This window comes from Hypomesus nipponensis, chromosome 23, assembly GCF_054491055.1.
Source record: "Hypomesus nipponensis isolate SF chromosome 23, ASM5449105v1, whole genome shotgun sequence".
In the NCBI taxonomy this organism is placed as follows: Eukaryota; Metazoa; Chordata; class Actinopteri; order Osmeriformes; family Osmeridae; genus Hypomesus; species Hypomesus nipponensis.
In genome coordinates this window covers 12,527,687-12,545,930 of record NC_140383.1, presented here as the reverse complement: position 1 = coordinate 12,545,930, position 18,244 = coordinate 12,527,687, and the positions used below count along the sequence as shown (strand labels likewise).

Here is an 18,244-nt window from a genome sequence, read left to right as displayed (position 1 = left end):
AAAGTTACCGAGAAATAGACACTGTACTATCCGATTACACCCATGTTTTGAATGTAATTGTAGGCCTACATTTTTCTGCGTTTTCTCGCTTGGATTTTTCAAAAGTTACCGAGAAATAGACACTGTACTATCCGATAACACCGTTATTGTAACAAGTAATAATGGTTTATATGATTTGCGAGGCGAACATGTTTTCGAACACAGCCACTGTATGTAATGTCAATTTAGATCAAATGAAATAATACAACACATTGGAATTGATACACCTAACTTGAAAGTCTACCAGAAGTTGATCAAACTCCAAATGACTGAGTCATTATGGATGCAGTTCAATTATGAGTTCATGTTAGTATATCACTCAAGTAACTACAACTTTCTATGCCATCTAAGTTTGGTTAGCTTACTTCTTTTATTAAGATGAGCTGGTAGGTTTTACAGTGTAATCAATGTAAGAGACTGAATATTAATTCCTGACCAGGAGCCGGAGGTTAAGAACTGTTTCCAGAGTAAGAAAGAGAATTGAGGGCTGGAACAAGAGCACTCAGCACTACAGAGCAACAGCAGCTCTTCACTAAATGAATGGATAAATGGCTTTCCTGATAGTGGCGATTTAATGTTTGACTGGAACAATTGAAAGCTCTCTCTTTTTCTCTCTCATATTTGTCTATATCTGTTTTTCTATCTATCTCTTATGCTGTTTCCCATCTCTGTCTGTCTCTCTTCATCTGTCTCCATCTATCTCGTTCAATCTCTCTCTTTCTCCCTATCTTGCTCCTCACTCTCCTGTGGATGTTGTAATTGCATGGCTGGAGTTCTCCATACACAGTTCACTAAGGTTAAATGAATGGGGATAATTTTGGAAAATTGTATTCATAAATCACGCACAGATTTTAAAAATGGTGCTGCTTATGAGTTGGATGGCCCAGCTGTCTTGGAGAGTGGCTTGAGCTGCTCTGTGTGTGAGCCAGACAATAAGAGGCCCAGCATCAGAGTGCAAGTGAGATAAATGATTCATGAGCAGCTGCCGGTGTTTGGCTGTCTTCCCCGGTCATCTCACCCTGTCAGAGGGTAAGGGAGATTTCTTCTGTTTGGGTCACAATTGGAGAGGTATGCCAAAAAACACCTCTCTGTCAAGGTAGATTGTGTCCTAACAAAGTAATTGTTGATGGACAGAGCTGCCTGTACAGGGAAGGACCTTCACATTGTAAAATCATCTTTTTGTGCATGACAAAACACTTGTACAATGCAGTAAAGGATTAGATTATCAAACACATTTTTAGGCATTTTGTGATGTCATTACAGTTTTTTCTCAATTTCTTGAGCACATTTGTCCATTTAACAGTTGGTGCACCGGCCCAAACTGGAACACAAACTCTGACATAAAGTAAACTGCCATCGTCAAAACATAACTTAATCAATGACCTGATAAATTACTGTATGGACAGACAACTGTTATAATGCATAGTTCATCTTGCATAGTTCCTTTTCTGTGTCTGTGGTATTAATTAATAATACAATGAATACCATTTTTTTTTTTAAGTAGACATGTTACAATGGGCTGTATTGTCACACAGGAGCATCAACACCCAGCAAATCTTAATTGTAATGTTTTATTATGTTATTTGTATGCCTTTGTATGTCTTTTTTTTTTTTTTTTTTACATTTCCATGTAATCTACATTCAATATATTAAGAATACAAATAAAAAACTAGCAAGCTTTAACGGGGGAGAAATTGCCCTGCTTGCAGCCCTGCTGATCTTTCCCCTCACTGGTACTAAATCCCTGGACATCTGACTTGCAAGTGCGGCTACTTAACAGCTATGCCAACAAAAGCTAGCTGTTCACTGGCATGGGTGGCCTGTATACATACCTGAGGTGTGAGTTTACCAATACAAATTGGCCACGCTAAGAAAATCCCACAAACACACTGTCAAAAAAGACAACAAACGCAGTGTTGCAGTATTCGCCACATTAACCGCATTAGTTATGGTCAGTCAGGCCATAGATTAACCCTGAATGTGTTCCCTTGCAGGAAGAAAAATATCTTATAGTGAGAAAGATCTGTACATGGCACATTAGAAGGTGAACTTGTTATACATAAATCAAGATGGATTTCTAGTGGTCATAGAAATAAGTCAGAAAGAAGAGGTTCACAGTCACTGGAGTGAGAGTGTAAGTTGAGAGTAAATGTGGTCATTTACTTTGAATTGTGCTTAGCAGTTCTCAACTTCTCCCGGCCACAGAAAATTGGGTCGGGAAGTTGGGTCTGGAGGGTCTCGTATTGGGAACAACTACATAAAACCAGGATCTGGGTGGACCAATGAAATTGCCAGGGCGGGCTTTATATGATGATGGACAGATGATCAACAGTAATGTAATCAGCAACGTCACAAAAGAGCCCTTGGGTTGAATTTGTTTTCAACAAACAACATATTACATTGCTCTGATTGGTTGTAGGTCTATCCAATTGATCGAAGAGGCATTTGTTTTACGAGTTTGGTTGAAACATGCCCCATAGTCACAGCCCAACGGAGAGTTTTCAGACTCATATTCTGACTAGAATTATGAGTATGACAACGTCAGGCTTACTTAGCGGTTTCAGTGTGTGTGTGAAAGCAATGTGAAAATGACAGTTTTTCCAAAAGTATATAACCATTAGATATTGACACAGAACATCTATTTATTTATGTATAGGTATGTGTCTGGGTGTGCACACAGTATTGTATGGTGGACTTGAAGGGGTCAGTGTAGATGAGGTGCGTAAACAGGTCAACTTCCTCCTGATGGAAACAGGCAATAAATCATTTAGGTACAAAGAAGGTAACGGTGCCAGATATTTCAGACACGGGAAAGGTCGGAAGCAAGTCCTCACCAGATGCTGTTAATGTCACTCCTTCCAAACAGAGCAGAATCTCGGGAGACATTAATATTTCTGCCTTCACGAAGGACTTTGATTGGATTTTGTGGCAAGGAGTTTGTTTTCTCAACTGCACAAGACAAAGGGGTGTACTGCATGTTATTTTCCGGAACTTGATTTGGTCCTGGCCCTCATCCAGGCCAGCAAGTGGTGAGAGCACAGTTTGCTCCGCTGGCTGTTAGAGTTACTGAGAATAATAAAGCTTACTGTCATTTGAAGACAAGGAGAGAGAAGACAGCCTTTTGAAGAAGAATACTGTGACCATAGAAGGAACAGGAATATGTGTGTATGTGTGTGTGTGTGTGTGTGTGTGTGTGTGGGGGGTACTTAGCCTGTAACATTAAACACTGTGTGGTTGATGCAAAGCTTTCTTTCAACAAAGTGTCTCAGTTAATTGGAATTACAAAACAGATTTGAGTGATGCTTTCACGCAGGAATTAACAGTAATGAACGCTGCACATTGATCGTTGAGTCATGGCAATATGCACATGGTGGATGGTAATTGCATCATGTCTAGATCGGTATCTGGAAACAACTAAACAAGAATGCACCTCTACAGTATTGCTCGTCTTCTACAGGCGCTTCACTGCTCCCTTAGTGAGGTCGTTCTTGATTTAATGCATTCAGTCTTATACACCTGACTGGCAAATAGCCCAGAACTCACATACACTTCAACTAGCTTCTCAGGTTGTTTTAATTATACAGTCAGCATCTTGCTGTCCTTACAGTACCCATCAGGAGTGTTTCATGTTCATCTGTGCTGGCTAGGATATTTTACCAAACAGGTGACAGTCTGTAACAGGATTAAGTTTCAGTGGTTCAGATTGGTGGGTTGTTGGTGGCTGAAATATCACAGCTCTACATTTGACTATTGGATAGACTTCAGAACTCAGATAAGCCTTTTTTTCTTCTATTTTATATACAGTATATGTTTAAAACGTATTCACAAACTAGATCGGTCATTGTTTATGTACAGTATATTCACAAACCAGATATGTACATAATTTATTTGCCTCAATGCAACCATCCCACCTTTTCATGTGGGAAACTCTCACAGCAGGCAAAGTCTTGTATTTGCATACATGTGTGCTACAACATTCAAAGGTGAAACAGAGGCTGTCAAAATTAGCATATTAACTAAGAGCTGAATGTTTGTTACAAAACGCCACCTTCAAATGTGACAGGACTACCTTTATAAGAAGGCTCCGCAGGGTAATGCATTAGTCAGAGCATTATAGCCAGCTCTGACATTTAAACATGATCCAACAAGGATCGCCAAATTATACAGAGGAGACACAGCAACCACACAACCTCAATGAGGCCATGCATTATTTACTACACCTCAATGTTGTCCTATAAACGGTTAAATGCCAAGCAAGTTGTTATTCTTGGAACACGCTAATTCAACAGGTTTACCAAAGGACATCCTTTAATACAGCTCCATTGGCAAGCACCTGACAACTAACTAAACAGAAAAGCAGACATTCTGGGCACTGCTATTTACACTATTGCAATTAACGTCCTGGAAGTATTTTCTTTTGAACGGAAAGGTTATGTCATTCTTTGTGATTTTACAACCATCACACAACCTAGACAGAAGGTGTTCTATAACGTCCAGCATCTACATAGACAGAGGTATTCTGAAGAGGCTGGAATGAAAAGGATACGGAAAGTGCCAGGCTCAGATGCCACATGACTTACTTTCTTCTTTGCTTTCTTTGGCCTTCAGTTTCTAGAGATGTTATTGTGGCCATTCCATGTTCCAGATGGTTCCAGGTTGGGTCGTGACCCACCCAGTCAAGGACATTTGCTGTTGGGCAAGGGGAGAGGACACAGCTCATGATACATACTGCTGTTTATGAAAGCCCTGCCGGCAAGCAGGGTCTTGAGGGATTCCCAAGTATTGTAAACACAGAAGAAAAATATCAGCTGTCATCACAAAGGTCATTCATTGTTTTCATATAGAAAGTACATTAGCTTTGAGGGAAATATTTATTTTATTTTTTAATATTAATGTTTTCTTTTTCTATGGCTCTGTGTAAAATATTCAATGCGCAGTAATATGGAATGTTAAAGAATGTTATGAGGACAACCTGTAAGGCTATGTTGGATTCTAAAACGGCATGGAACGCGATATAGCCAATCACAATCAAGGATGGGAACAACCAGTTTAACAACAGCTAGTTAGCAATGATAGCAGGGGCAGTGCAATATTATTGCTCAAAAATTAACCGACTGTTGCTAGTCTAGCTAGCTAACCAATAAACTGCTGAACACGAACATGAGTAGCTTGAAGACAGTCTTTTTCTTCGGCAATCTTTTAGTTATTTTGAGTACGCACTAATATGGAACGCTCCCCTCTTTAAGGTAACTGTAAACAGGCGTACAGTAATAGACGTAGAACGTCGCGTGGGGGCTGTTCGACCTGTCGGGTTATATTTTCCTGACAATCCAGTAAGCAAAACAACGTTGAATCAATGTTGTTTTTCCATTGCGAAAGGCGTTGTTTTAACCTCATTTTCCGACGTCGAAATGGATTCAAACGCGCACATCGATTCTTGGTTGATACAACATTGTTTCAACGTTATTTTACGATGCATCTAAACGCAGAAACGACATTAAATCAATCATACCTTTTGGTTGGTTTATGGTTGTTTTGTGGGTTACCACTTAATCAATGGAGTGTATGCTTACAGGCTACATTGAGAGGAAATTAATAGGCAGTTTCCCAGCAGGAGCAGCTTCACATTAGGTCTAGACAGTAGCTACTGTTCTTTTGGATAGGCCTACATTAGTTTCAGCTAGGCTACTGGCTGTAGCCTATCGAGGCTATACTGGCACAGCTGGGCATACTCATAGGCTACTCATTTACCATTGAAGTATACAATAAAAAGAAAAACATGGTTTAATATTCAATAGAATTGCGACTTTATTTAAGTAGACCTATGATTCATTTGTCTCTCCAGCGCGTTTTCGTACTTTCCCCCCGTCTCGCTCTGGCACACATCGCAGCCAGCGCTTCACGGAGTCACAAAAGTCAGCATGAGTTTCGCCTGGAAATAACTTCCGTACTGTGCAATGGTATGATTTTAACTAGCTGTGTTATACCAGACCTAGGCTCTGTTCGAAAACTTAGACAGCTGTCTTTATCCTTGATGTCTTACTAGACAGGTGTCTAACGAGACAGCTCTCTTCGGGGTAAGGTATCTTAAAAACCGTTGTTTTCGAACAGCCTATTAAGACAGGATGTACGTCATAGCGCTGCGTGTACTTATGTGCTCGCACTAGCGCGCTTTGTCAGACGGTAGCCAATTGCATTGAGTTTATTGGCACACCAAGTCAATTTAAGCTGTATTTAAGCTGACTCTGACGTTATCCCTCTCCTTTTCTTATCGAGGACAAGTCAACGAGCTATAGCTAGCTAGCTCTCTTGCTTAGCGGCTTGCTAAATCACCACTGCAGGCAATTCCGAACATCTTTTTGACATTTCCAATTGCTTTCGTGTTACTCACATTCTTATCTTCTGACACCATGTACAATGGTTTGATTTTAACTAGCTGTGTTATACCAGACAGTAACGACGACGTATATTCTTCATCAGCACATGTAACTTTATTAAAGGGGCAATTGATTGCAAAACCGATTTTACCTTAGTTGAATAACGACAGTTCGGTGGATAAAATGAACATACAGTGAATATCAAAGTCCATTGACACTTCTTTCCTATTCAAATCTCATAAAGAAAATTGGCTGTAGAACGCTAGCTTTTCAACAAAGCCACCGGTCCTACATAGGACCGGGGACCGCCCTTTTGGCTCTGGTCTGTATCTTTGTCACGCCCCAGAATTTACATCCAGACCAGCCCGAGGTAGCATCTATCTCCGATACTAGTTTAGCTGCGCGCTGCTCTGTGTAGGCTACTTATAAGGAATTACAAAGAAGAACGTTGTAAATGCTGTGTTCCAGGCTGTACAGGGAAGGCTAACACTCACAGTCTTCCAAAGGAACCAAACATTCAACAGGCATGGCTGCTGTTGTCTATGAGAAGATTCCGGCAAAGTTCGACACTCAATCATTCATTTGCTCTGAACATTTCACCCAAGACAGTTTTGACAACCTTGGACAATTTCAAGCAGGATTTGCTAGGAAGCTGAACATGCAAAGAGGTGCTGTTCCGAACGTATGCTCATTGCAACCGCAAGCTGTAAGGACAGTATGATGTTGTGCTAACAGTTATTAGCAATGCTAACGTGTCCAGTATATAGCATAGGTAGAATGCTAAATACGTTTCTACACACATCAAATGACTCTTGCTAGACTAGCTGTAGTCGGCATTAGAAGGGAAGCTTCCGAAAAAATAGCCAGAAAACGAACAGCAGTCTGGCTTATTGCAAACGCCTGTCTAGATAATCTATTTGAAAGAACTGGAGAAAGGCAGGTGCTAGATACAGGATATGTTAGCATTGCTAGTAACTGTTACTAGTAGTAACACCTAGACTGTAGGCATGTAAACAAGTTTAGCTTGCTAACGCAAGAGCATAGGTAGAATGTGTGATAATTTAGCCTAGTTTATTGGCAATGGGGCTAACGTTGATTCATGTTCCTGACTGTGTTTCATTCAAATAAATAGCCTGTGTAATGTAAATCTACAATTCACGATGCATGTTTGTCCAGATCTTTGTCATGTTATTTTTCAGCAAGATATCTAGAGCTAGCTAGCTAACTGAAGCCGAGTAGAATCACGATATGGTTTGGTTGCTAAGCTGTAGCCTAACGTTCTACCCACCTAAGTCAATCCAGTTTGCTTCAACCAAAGAAGTGGAAACAAGTAATGTTATCATTTCAAATGATATATAGTCAAACTGTTGAAAACAGTGTTGTGTAGACACAATAGATTTATTTGCACGTTTTTATTTCAAGTCTCCAACTTCGATGTTTCAGCGAGTGCTGCTATTGCCAATGTTACGTTTTTGCTCCCCATCTTCACTAGTTGAAAACCAACCAATCAGCGCGCAGCTTATCTAATATATATAATAATATTAATGAGCATACCATAAAAGGAGAAAAGCTAGTGTTTTTTCCCGGGAACATTTCAGAGGATCTGTCAGGGGGCATAGAACAGCACCCGGGCCATTTTCAACCCAACCAATGTTACATACCCTATTCAGAGACCTTAAGGAACAGTGTGAAATCACCCCAAAACCCAGTCAATAGCCCCTTTTACCATCTCCCGCCTCCTACATCAGTCCTTACTCAAAGGTCAAGCGCGCCCTATTGGCCTGACGTTCCATACTGTGTATTTATTTTGTCATAAACCTTAAAGGTATTTTTATTTATTTCGGCCGCTAGGTGGCGGTGTGACGAGCCAGGCGTTAGCTTTGTGCATCTTAGTCGTTCACTCTTTTTCTTTCCTACCAGGCATGAAAGCAGCACCTTCGTAGATGCCGGAGTTAACCTTGTTAAAATATAGGTAAATATTGTAATACCGTTTTAAAAATATGTTAGAAGGTTTGATTTACACCTGTTAGTTTTGTGACTGGATGATGTTTTGTGTTTATCATCTGTTTTTGGATGGATGTCTATGGATTCGTATGTGGATGCTAGCGTCAGGGTTTCCAGGGTAGTAATTGAATTATAGTTGATCGGGAAATATGATTGAAAAGTCATTGGGTTATAGTTGACCGGGAAATATGATCGAAAAGTTATTGAGTTATAGTTGACCGGGAAATATGATAGAAAAGTCATTTAGTTATAGTTGACCGGGAAATATGATCAAAAAGTCATCCAGTTATAGTTGACCGGGAGACCATCATTTGGTAAATCAACGTCAGATTAACTTTTTCTTCTAATTTGTGAATCCACATCAGGTAAGCAGAACATTGATCTCATGTTAATTTGTACCAAATGTAATATTCGTAGACGTTTATCGTTTATTTACATTGTGTTTATTAAATACAAAGTCAAGTGTTTCCATCAATATTTTAATCTTGAATGTGTATCTACAATAGCCAATGTACTGTAGCTAGAGCTAGCTAGGCCTAGTGTTAACGTAGTCCCTGGTCAGACTAAAGTAACGCTATATAAAAAAAAGTTATGACAAAACATTGTACTTTAATAGTTAGATACATACCAAGCTCAAAACATTCCGACTTAAAAATCCCATGGTTATGTCGGGAATCTCATTTTCTTATTTTGGTAGAGCTGTGCTAACGTACAGTAGAGCTTGGCTAGTGTACCGGTGTTATCGACAACCCAGCCACTTTCAATAGAGAAATGTCAAGTTTGACGCTGCACAAGACAATTATGATAAGCTACACGTAGTTATAGTTTGAGATAGAGTTTAGATATATCAATGTAGGAGGCTACTTTTCTTAGTTGCTGAAGCAAATCTTGGGCAGTAATGTGTAAATTAGTTTTTGCTTATGTGAATTTAGTTGTCCCTGAATGTTTGCTAACCTTGCGCTGTATCTTTTTTGTCCTTTTTCAGATTTCAATAAACAGCAGTGATCAAGGAAGCAAGTCTTTAAAATAGCTCTATCCCTCTTATTTTTAGTAATCATTTTTTTCTGAATCTGTACACCACTTGCTTAGAGCACCACTGCACCACTTAGATATCTGAATCTGCACACCACACAATGGCATCACGCTGGTCAAGTCATGAGCCAAGTTCAGCGTTCAGTGAGACCCATGTTTCATTGGGCACTGTTTATGACTGCAATGTTGAGAGGTCTGGCTGCTCCACATCAGCTATTGACTTAGATGATGACACAGATGTTGAGGCTGAAGCTCCAACTCTCCTTTGAATGGTATCGTAAACATGGTCACAATGTTTCCATTAGACTACATGCATTTATGTTGTCTTGGAGTAACAAGGAAACTCCTGTACATGTGGATCAGGGGCAAAACACTTGCAACTAGGTTGCCCAGTCATGTCTTTGGGGAAATTTCAGTTAAGTTATAAGGACTGGGACCCTACACACCAATAGAGTTTAGCCGCAAACCCAGAGAGCTGTCAGACATTGACAGATGGAAAGCAACAGAACTCCGGTATTTCATGTTGTATGCAGGCCCAGTAGTACTCAGGAATAGTATTCCTGTTGAGTTGTATGACAACGTCATGTTGTTTTCTGTAGCAATGCATCTGCTTTTATCTCCTGGTACATCAGACAAAATGTTAGACTGTGCCCATGAGTTCCTGGTAGCATTTGTTTCTCACTTTGGACAGATATATGGTAGGCAGGACATTACTTACAATGTCCACCAGCTAACACACCTGGCAGAGGAATATTAACTCTTTGGGCCTTTAGATAACATCTCAGCATTACCTTTTGAGAATTACTTAAGGAAAATTAAAACATCTCCTGCACAAGCCTCACTTGCCTTTACAACAAGTGGTAAAAAAGGCTTTCAGACATACCTGATGTAGAGGCATCACAAGTAAAGAAAGCACACAAATTCATGCATCTGCATTGACATTGGTCCATTGGTGCCTCACATAGGCCATGGAGAGCAGTATACAAAGGTTATTGATGAGAAGTACACCCTGTCTGTACAGAAAGGGGATAACTGTGTACAAATTCTCGATGACATTGTTATTGTTCGCAACACTGTTAACGTGGATTCTGACACTTTAGTCATTTTCCAAAAGTTTTTACACAAGGTGTCTTTTTTCCAGTATCCCCTACCATCATCGAGCATTGGCTGTTACAGAGTATGGGATTTGAGCAATGGTCTTGGTGTGGCCAAACTCCAACATGTTCATTCCAAATATTTCCTTTGCCCTGACAAAACTGAATATATCGCCATGCCCGTCACACTTAGTCAATAGTACACTTTAAAATGTATCAGTTCACGTTCTTTCAGAATTATCATTAGCTTTTTACAAATTGTTTTTGTTTTAAATATTGTAGCTATTAAAAAATGAAGCAGTGGTGCATTGTACAGTTCAGTAGTGGTGGCACAGAAATTGTGCCCCATACCTGGGTGAAAGGGGAGACTGTTACACTACATTCCTAAGGAGTCAGCCAAGGTCCGAGCTCCAATCAGGAGGAGGGATGAGCCTACTGAGGGATGGCACACTTATGAGAAAGTCAGGCTCCTCATAAGCAGTGGTTAGTTTCTAATAAGAATAAGAAGCGTATTACATTTCATTTGTAACGCACTTAACATTTGAACGTATATATTTATAATACAAAATTGTATTATATTATAACAACCTTTTCATCTCAAATGTCTCTGTACCTGACTGAAACTCTGTATTTGTAGACACTTTTGAGGAAGCACAGAGGAGCATGCAGAGATATTTGCAGGAACTCTGCGACACCACAGACATTCAGTCGGAGGAAGAAACCCAAGTCAATCTGAAAAGAAAAACAAGGTTGAGAACGATGACGTTAATGTTGTGCACTTGTTTGAGTAGTTCAGTAATGGCAGCGGAGAAAGATGCGAGCGAAACTATTCTGCGGTTGTGGTAACGCTGCCGAATATAGGTTAAAGCCGGAGCAAGAACATTCCTTGCTGAGTTTTGTTGGTGGCCATGATGTTGTGGCCCTCCTCCCCACGGGGTTCTGGAAAAGTTTGATTTTCCAGCTACGGCAGCTAGCTCCGTTTCAGTAGTGGTGAAGGATTTGGCTAAGACGAACGCTTGCGATTGGTTATGACAAATCAGAATGGCTCTGGGCGGATCCAATAGTTTTAAACTTCAGAGGACCCGCCTTCAAGGAAGTTAACGTTTGTCAATCGAGAGATCCCAGACCCTCTGTACAAATGAAATGTACAAAATGTACATTACTGTAACTTAAAATAAACAATGCATTTTCTCTTAATGGTATGTTCACTTTTAGACCAAATCCAATCTACAATAATTATTTGGAGGATTCGGACGATAACCCTGACCTACCAAAAATAATTTAATATGCCCGGGCTCCTAAAGTTTGGTTTCCAGGTATGGTACGCTACTTTGTGATGTGTGTGTAACAAAATAAGCTTTTGTGGATAATCTAATTAAACATAATAACTTGAAACCCCCTCAAATTTTTCGACCCCCTTTTTTTCACCAAACAGCTTCCACCACTCTGCATTCTGCCCCCCATCCCTCAACCAGCTCCCAATCTGTTCATGCTCCAACCAGCTTCCAGTTCAATCCACAGTTCCAGTCCCACACCAGTGCCCCCTCTTCACCCTTCCCAAACGATCATCTTGAAAGTGTGCGATTCCCCTCCCCTCAACCCAATCCCTTTCATGGATTGTTTCCAGAAGGTATGTTTACAAAAGGCAGTTTCAGCACATTGTAATTTCAGAAACCAACATCCTGTCATCTGGCTTTATTATTTTTTTGTCACAGATACCACCGAGTCCGCAAGGCAACTATTGAAAGGCAAGTGCAAAACTGTTATGCTTAGACATTATCACAGGATTTCAAAGGAATGTTCCAGTGTGCATTTACACCACATTGCACATAAAATGTTTATGTAATTGATTTCCATCATCTCTCAACTACACAACCTAGTAATTGCTTATTAGATGGTAATATACTATACCCCAGAAAATAAGACTCAGTCAACAATTGTGATCAATCATAAATAAAAACTATATTCTTGATTATTTGCCTAGAGGGACACCTTCACAGAACTGTCATGTTTTTATCTAACTAGTTTGTAGAAGTGTCATATTATTATACCCAAACTGAATCACTTTTTCTTATTCAAAACCAATACAAATTTAACATACCTTAATTTTCTTTTTCTTGTCAATAGATGTTGTCTTTCAGAAATTAATCTCCATGGTCACAGAGCTGACCAGAGAGGAGGTGAGGGACCTGAGAGGAATTCAAGGCTTTACGTTCATGCTGCCAACCTCAAAATGGTGGGGTTTTGCTTGAGGCTTTGCTGATAGATTTGCCTTTGTACACCATGGAGGACCTGGACTGTGCAGAGGCAACACTCCAGCCCCAGGAGGCCAAGAAAACAATGGTAACTATAGAGGATACAATTTATGGTGAAAAGTCATAATTCTTAAAATTGTAAACTTTCTCACTCAATCACACACTCACTAGACTGCAATCAGTGTTACATCTGGGTCCCATCTCATGCTAGGGTGCACAAAATATTCCACTGACTTCATTAGATCTCATGGCAAAACTGTTAATGTTTTGCACAGAGCAAAATATTATCAGCCTGTATAATCTAAAATGACTAGCAAAACAGGCCACACACTCATCGTGTCAACACACATACACACGCGCGTAAACATTTACATCACTTAAAACAGTTCTACGTTTTATATTGCCAGGTGTCACGCTTCTCTGTAATTGGAGGGACCACACTGGAGGTAGGGGTTCGGCGCATGCTCTCTTACGCTCTTACAAATGAGCTGGCATCTGGCCTTAACTGGGCTGGAAAGAAGTGGAAGGACCAGACAAAACAGAAAAAGCATTTTAAGAGACAGTGCTCCCCAGGTGCATGTTTGGTGAGTCAATCTGATCAAATTTCAATGCTGTGTTTTCAGTCTTGCGGATAGTCTAGATCAGGGGTCCTGTCCAAGATGTCCATGTTCAACATAGCTATTACACATTACTAGGTTACTTGCATGACTACAAATGTATATTTTAATATGCTCTATTATATTGACACTTACCTATTATAATTCCCAGATTAACTGCCAGAGTTTATCGTAGTGTCTCCTCTGCAACAAATTACCTCAGACTTGATTTGATAGTTAAGTTAGGGTGACCAGACGTCCTCTTTAACCCGAACATGTCCTCTTTTAGAGACCTAAAAAATGCGTCCGGCAGGGATTCCACAATTGTCCAGGATTTTGCCTCGTCGGATGTTTGTGTTTCTCTGTGTCTTTCTCAAACTAGTTATTACGCCCTTACAAGTTTTGGAAAGGCTCGCGCAAAAAGGTGAAACGTAAGGGAGATAACGTTTCACCTTCTTGCGCGAGCTCTGACTAGAGAGAATTGGTAGACTGCCTTCTCAGTGTTGCCAGATGCACAATAATTATCCTCCAAATACGATCATTTTGAGCCTTTGGTACGATACTTTGCCATTTCCGATCTGCCAACACTGAGCACCTTGCCGCCTCCACGAATCGCATTGTTAACAACAGCACATGACGCCTGCAACCATGTCGAAACTTAAATGTAAGTTCACGGAAAAACTTTTTTTTTTTATCGCCTCGGCCATGATTCTTCAGAAGCATTGTCAATTCATTTATGACATTTCTAGATGCCACCCCCCACCCCCGCCACCGCGGTGAAGTGAAGTGTCCTCTTTTTCACAAACTCAGATCTGGTCACCCTAAGTTTAGCACACAGTGGTTCTCAATCCTGGTCTTCGGTACACCCTGCCCTGCATGTTTTAGATATTTCCCTGCTCCAACACACCTGATTCAAATAAATGGGCCTGATAAGGACCCATTAATGTGAATCAGGTGAGGAGGGAATTCTAAAACATGCAGGGCAGTGGGTCCCGAGGACCAGGATTGAGAACCACTCGTTTAGTAGACAGAAAGTTACTGCAGAGTTGATTACACATAGAACATATTCATCAGCATAGAAATTCACAACTGAAAGTTATAACTTTTGTTTTGTTTTAATGTTTTCTGTTTTAGATGCCCTGGCTAAGCAAATGGGGACAGGAATATCCGAATTGGGATTTGCTTAGGCCGCACAAAAATGGCTTCGCTATGCACCAGACAGGATGGGTGGGGCTGGACGCCAAACAGAATAGGAGTGATTGTTTTTTTGTTGTTTTTATTAAACAAATAAATATTTGTACTACTATAAATTGTATTTTTTCATTTACATATCACACAAGCCTAATGTGTAGGGTAGCCTTCATAACATTATCCTGGCTGTAAGCACGACATTTTTACCTTATTAAGTAATGTTTTTTGGTGGTTTAATATTGATAGAAATAACATTGAAGTCATGTTGATCAATAGTTAGGTTATGAATACAACGTTGTTTCAATAGTAATATTGGTGGAAATACCATTAATATCACGTTGATTTTGCATTGTGATTTCAACTTTGTTTCAATATTAAATAAGGGTGCAAAATGATGTAGAATCAACATCAGAGTCTGACGTTGGTTCAATGTAGTTAGCATTGACAGCGGAATGTTGATTCAACGTAGTTTCAATGAAGTTTGCTATATTTATATTGTTTTGTTTTCTATGGCAGTGTCCTAAGCCCACTGCCGTATTGTTTGGTATTATTTGTTTTAAATAATTTCTTGGGGTGGCCTTTCGGCGAAAGTAACAGTTAATAAACGAACCCGGGGAAAGTAATTGTGTCCTGTGTGGGTCTCAGTTCGGCAGGCCACACATGCACTAGACATACAAAGTAACTATAGTCGATAAATGTTTGTGTTTCTTGACAACAGTCTAGCGGAGTTAGGGAATTATTGTGTTGCCAATGATAATAAATACTTTTACTAATGTTACTTTGTTAACCTCTTAATAATACTATCAAATATGCCTAAACCAGGGCATATCGAAAGAAAGTTGAAAGCTGTTCTTGAACCATTTGGAGTACATGCATGGTTGTGGTCTCTTTTGAAAGGATCCCTATAAGTCCTACTGGTTAAGCTTGTACACAATGACCTTTAACATTTTTAAAAGTTTTTCGGTACATACAGTAATATCACAGTGCAATATCACAACCATGTGATATTCAGCACAAACCCATAACTTCGGTTGTCACATTGCTTATATTTCAGTTGAATAATTATCCTTATTTCAATCAATTATGACTTACAGATCATGCAGTCTTGCACTTTTGTGGATTTTAGTCCTGTCTTCATCCCTTTCCCGGCCCAGTTGAGAGAACTGGCAAAGGAGTTTGTGAAGGTCTGAATGAGCAGACGCCTTGTGAAATCCTTTGCCGTTTGACCACCCTATACAGTATAGTATGTTGTCTAGAAAACAGAATACAATGGAAATTGGGGTTGAAATTAAATATTTGTTTAGTGCCTACCAATTTTTGCCGCTCCACCTCCGGTAGTAGCATCTGCTCCATCTCCTCTAGTATGGCAAAGGTTGTGAGGGGCAGGCTGACTGGTGGTCTGGAAATGGTTTGAGGGTCATTGGATCCTGACTTGGATTTGGTCCCCAAAATTTTCATTTCAGCCCTCATCTGGGGTCTCATTTATAAAGCTTGCGTACGCACAAAACGGGGCTGAAAATGTGCGTACGCCACTTTCCACGCAAAGGTTGTGATTTATAAAAAACAAACTTGACGGGAGAATGTGCGGTCCTCCACGCAAACTCTGACCCTCCCGTAGGCCTACGCACATTTTGTTGGAATTGGCGACGCAGATGACCGTACTTTAGTCAGACTACAGAAATTGAATGTGGAAAGAACATTACTCGTAATATTTATATATTTGTTTTCCTCACACACGTTTTTTTCATTCAATTTCATGATTATCATGAAAATTACATCCAGCAGTGTGTTTTGAGCTTGTACTGAGTGATTTTTGTTCCATAAACACATTGTACAATGCACCTCAAATTTTAAATAAAAATTCAGCGCTTCCTCACCATCAGATTGTCCACTACGGGAGTTCAGGAGGGGGAGATTCCCCGACTACATGGAATACAGGATAACATCACATATCCTACCTTTAGATAAGTGCAGAACACATTTAGTGTGTAACTAAATATATTTATTTAATTTTGTGCAAATATCCTCATATGTCAAAAACTGGAAATACAGTCGTCAAGCTCCCGTGCAATCGCTACACTCTACGTCCTCGTTATCAGTCCAGACTTTAATAGATTACTTTTCATAACAAAACGCTTTTGTTTTCAAATTGTATCTAGACTCGCAGTATCACTGCCACAGTTGACTCCACTCGTACAGTTTTTTTTTAATTGGTGATCTACCGGCCACCACATTTTCAGAGTTTTCGGGCTCCACCAATAGGCTAACAGTGTCTGAGAAGTTGTCATGCGCTATGATTCACCGTAAAAAACAATCGTATGCCGGGGTCATGATGAGATACTAGATTAGCATTCATGAGGTGCTTTGCATTGACTATATATGGTAAAAAATGGGCGTGTTCAGGGCGGGGTACAATGCTTATTCACGTACGCACACTTGTGGGTAATCTGTGATTTATAAAGGGATCATTGCGTACAGGCGTGCGTACGCACGGTTTTATAAATCTGAATTTTTGTGTGCGTACGCCATTTTAGGCTTTTGAGCGTACGTACACTTTTAGTAAGAATCCTACGCACAGTTTTATAAATGAGACCCCTGGACCGTCTCCTGCCTGAGTGCCTGCACCTCCTCTTTTAGCTCCCCCAGGGCCCGCAGGACTTTACTGACAGCAAGGTCTTTGGACAGATAAAAGAGAGGGAGGGGAGGAGAGGAAGGAAATTAATACAGACCCAAACTCAAAGTCTCTGACCTTTTAACATTTTCCCAAACCTAGAAATAATAATGATCGGTCATGAGATGTCTGAAAAGTCTCTCCAAATCCTATGCTTACCACTCATGATCTTCCTGGGATCCTCAGACTGCCCAAATTCGAATCCTGCCCAATATTATACTGATTAAATCTGTATTTTGTTTTTTGGTACAAGTGACAGTACAAAAGAGAAAACCTGTAGTTATCTTTGTAGAAGGGAGGTGGCTGAGGTTGACCATATTGCCATTCACTGGCCCGTGGTGCTTCAGCTGGTTCTGAAAACGACATATACCACATACTATTTGAAATTGAACTATACATTGATGCAGTAAACAAACCTAACACAATACCAAATTTACTCCCGTTGTAGAAGGGGTTAGAATGAAAAATTGGTGTAATGTTAGGATTAATGATGAAGTAATAAGGAAATACATATGGTCTCTTTATTGAAGTCTGCATAAATAACACTTTTTACAAATATTTCTTTTTACAGCGATTATCCATCCATCCATCATCTGCCGCTTGTCCGGGGATCGGGTCGCGGGGGCAGCGACCTAAGCAGGGAGGCCCAGACTTCCCTCTCCCCGGCCACTTCCACCAGCTCTTCCTGGGGGACCCCGAGGCGTTCCCAGGCCAGCCGAGAGACATAGTCCCTCCAGCGTGTCCTGGGTCTTCCCCGGGGCCTCTTCCCAGTGGGACGTGCCCGGAATACCTCACCAGGGAGGCGTCCAGGAGGCATCCTAATCAGATGCTCGAGCCACCTCAGCTGGCTCCTCTCGACGCGGAGGAGCAGCGGTTCTACTCTGAGCCCCTCCCGGATGACCGAGCTTCTCACCCTATCTCTAAGGGAGAGCCCGGACACCCTGCGGAGAAAGCTAATTTCGGCCGCTTGTATTCGCGATCTCGT

At 40.5% G+C, this 18,244-nt stretch overlaps 1 long non-coding RNA gene across 3 annotated transcripts; it reads left to right on the top strand.

The window, feature by feature from the left end:
- Positions 1-8,262: 8,262 nt before the first annotated feature.
- On the top strand, positions 8,263-15,344 carry LOC146234288 (uncharacterized). Of its 3 annotated transcripts, XR_014741723.1 has the most exons (9): positions 8,264-8,388; positions 9,406-11,029; positions 11,184-11,295; positions 11,762-11,862; positions 11,982-12,176; positions 12,262-12,294; positions 12,674-12,889; positions 13,209-13,385; positions 14,532-15,344. It is a non-coding gene; the product is annotated as an uncharacterized LOC146234288 (long non-coding RNA). The 3 variants fall into 3 exon arrangements; XR_014741722.1 differs by having other exon boundaries at positions 8,263-8,388; positions 11,184-11,862; XR_014741724.1 differs by lacking the exon at positions 8,264-8,388 and adding an exon at positions 8,651-8,785 and having other exon boundaries at positions 11,184-11,862.
- Positions 15,345-18,244: the final 2,900 nt, after the last annotated feature.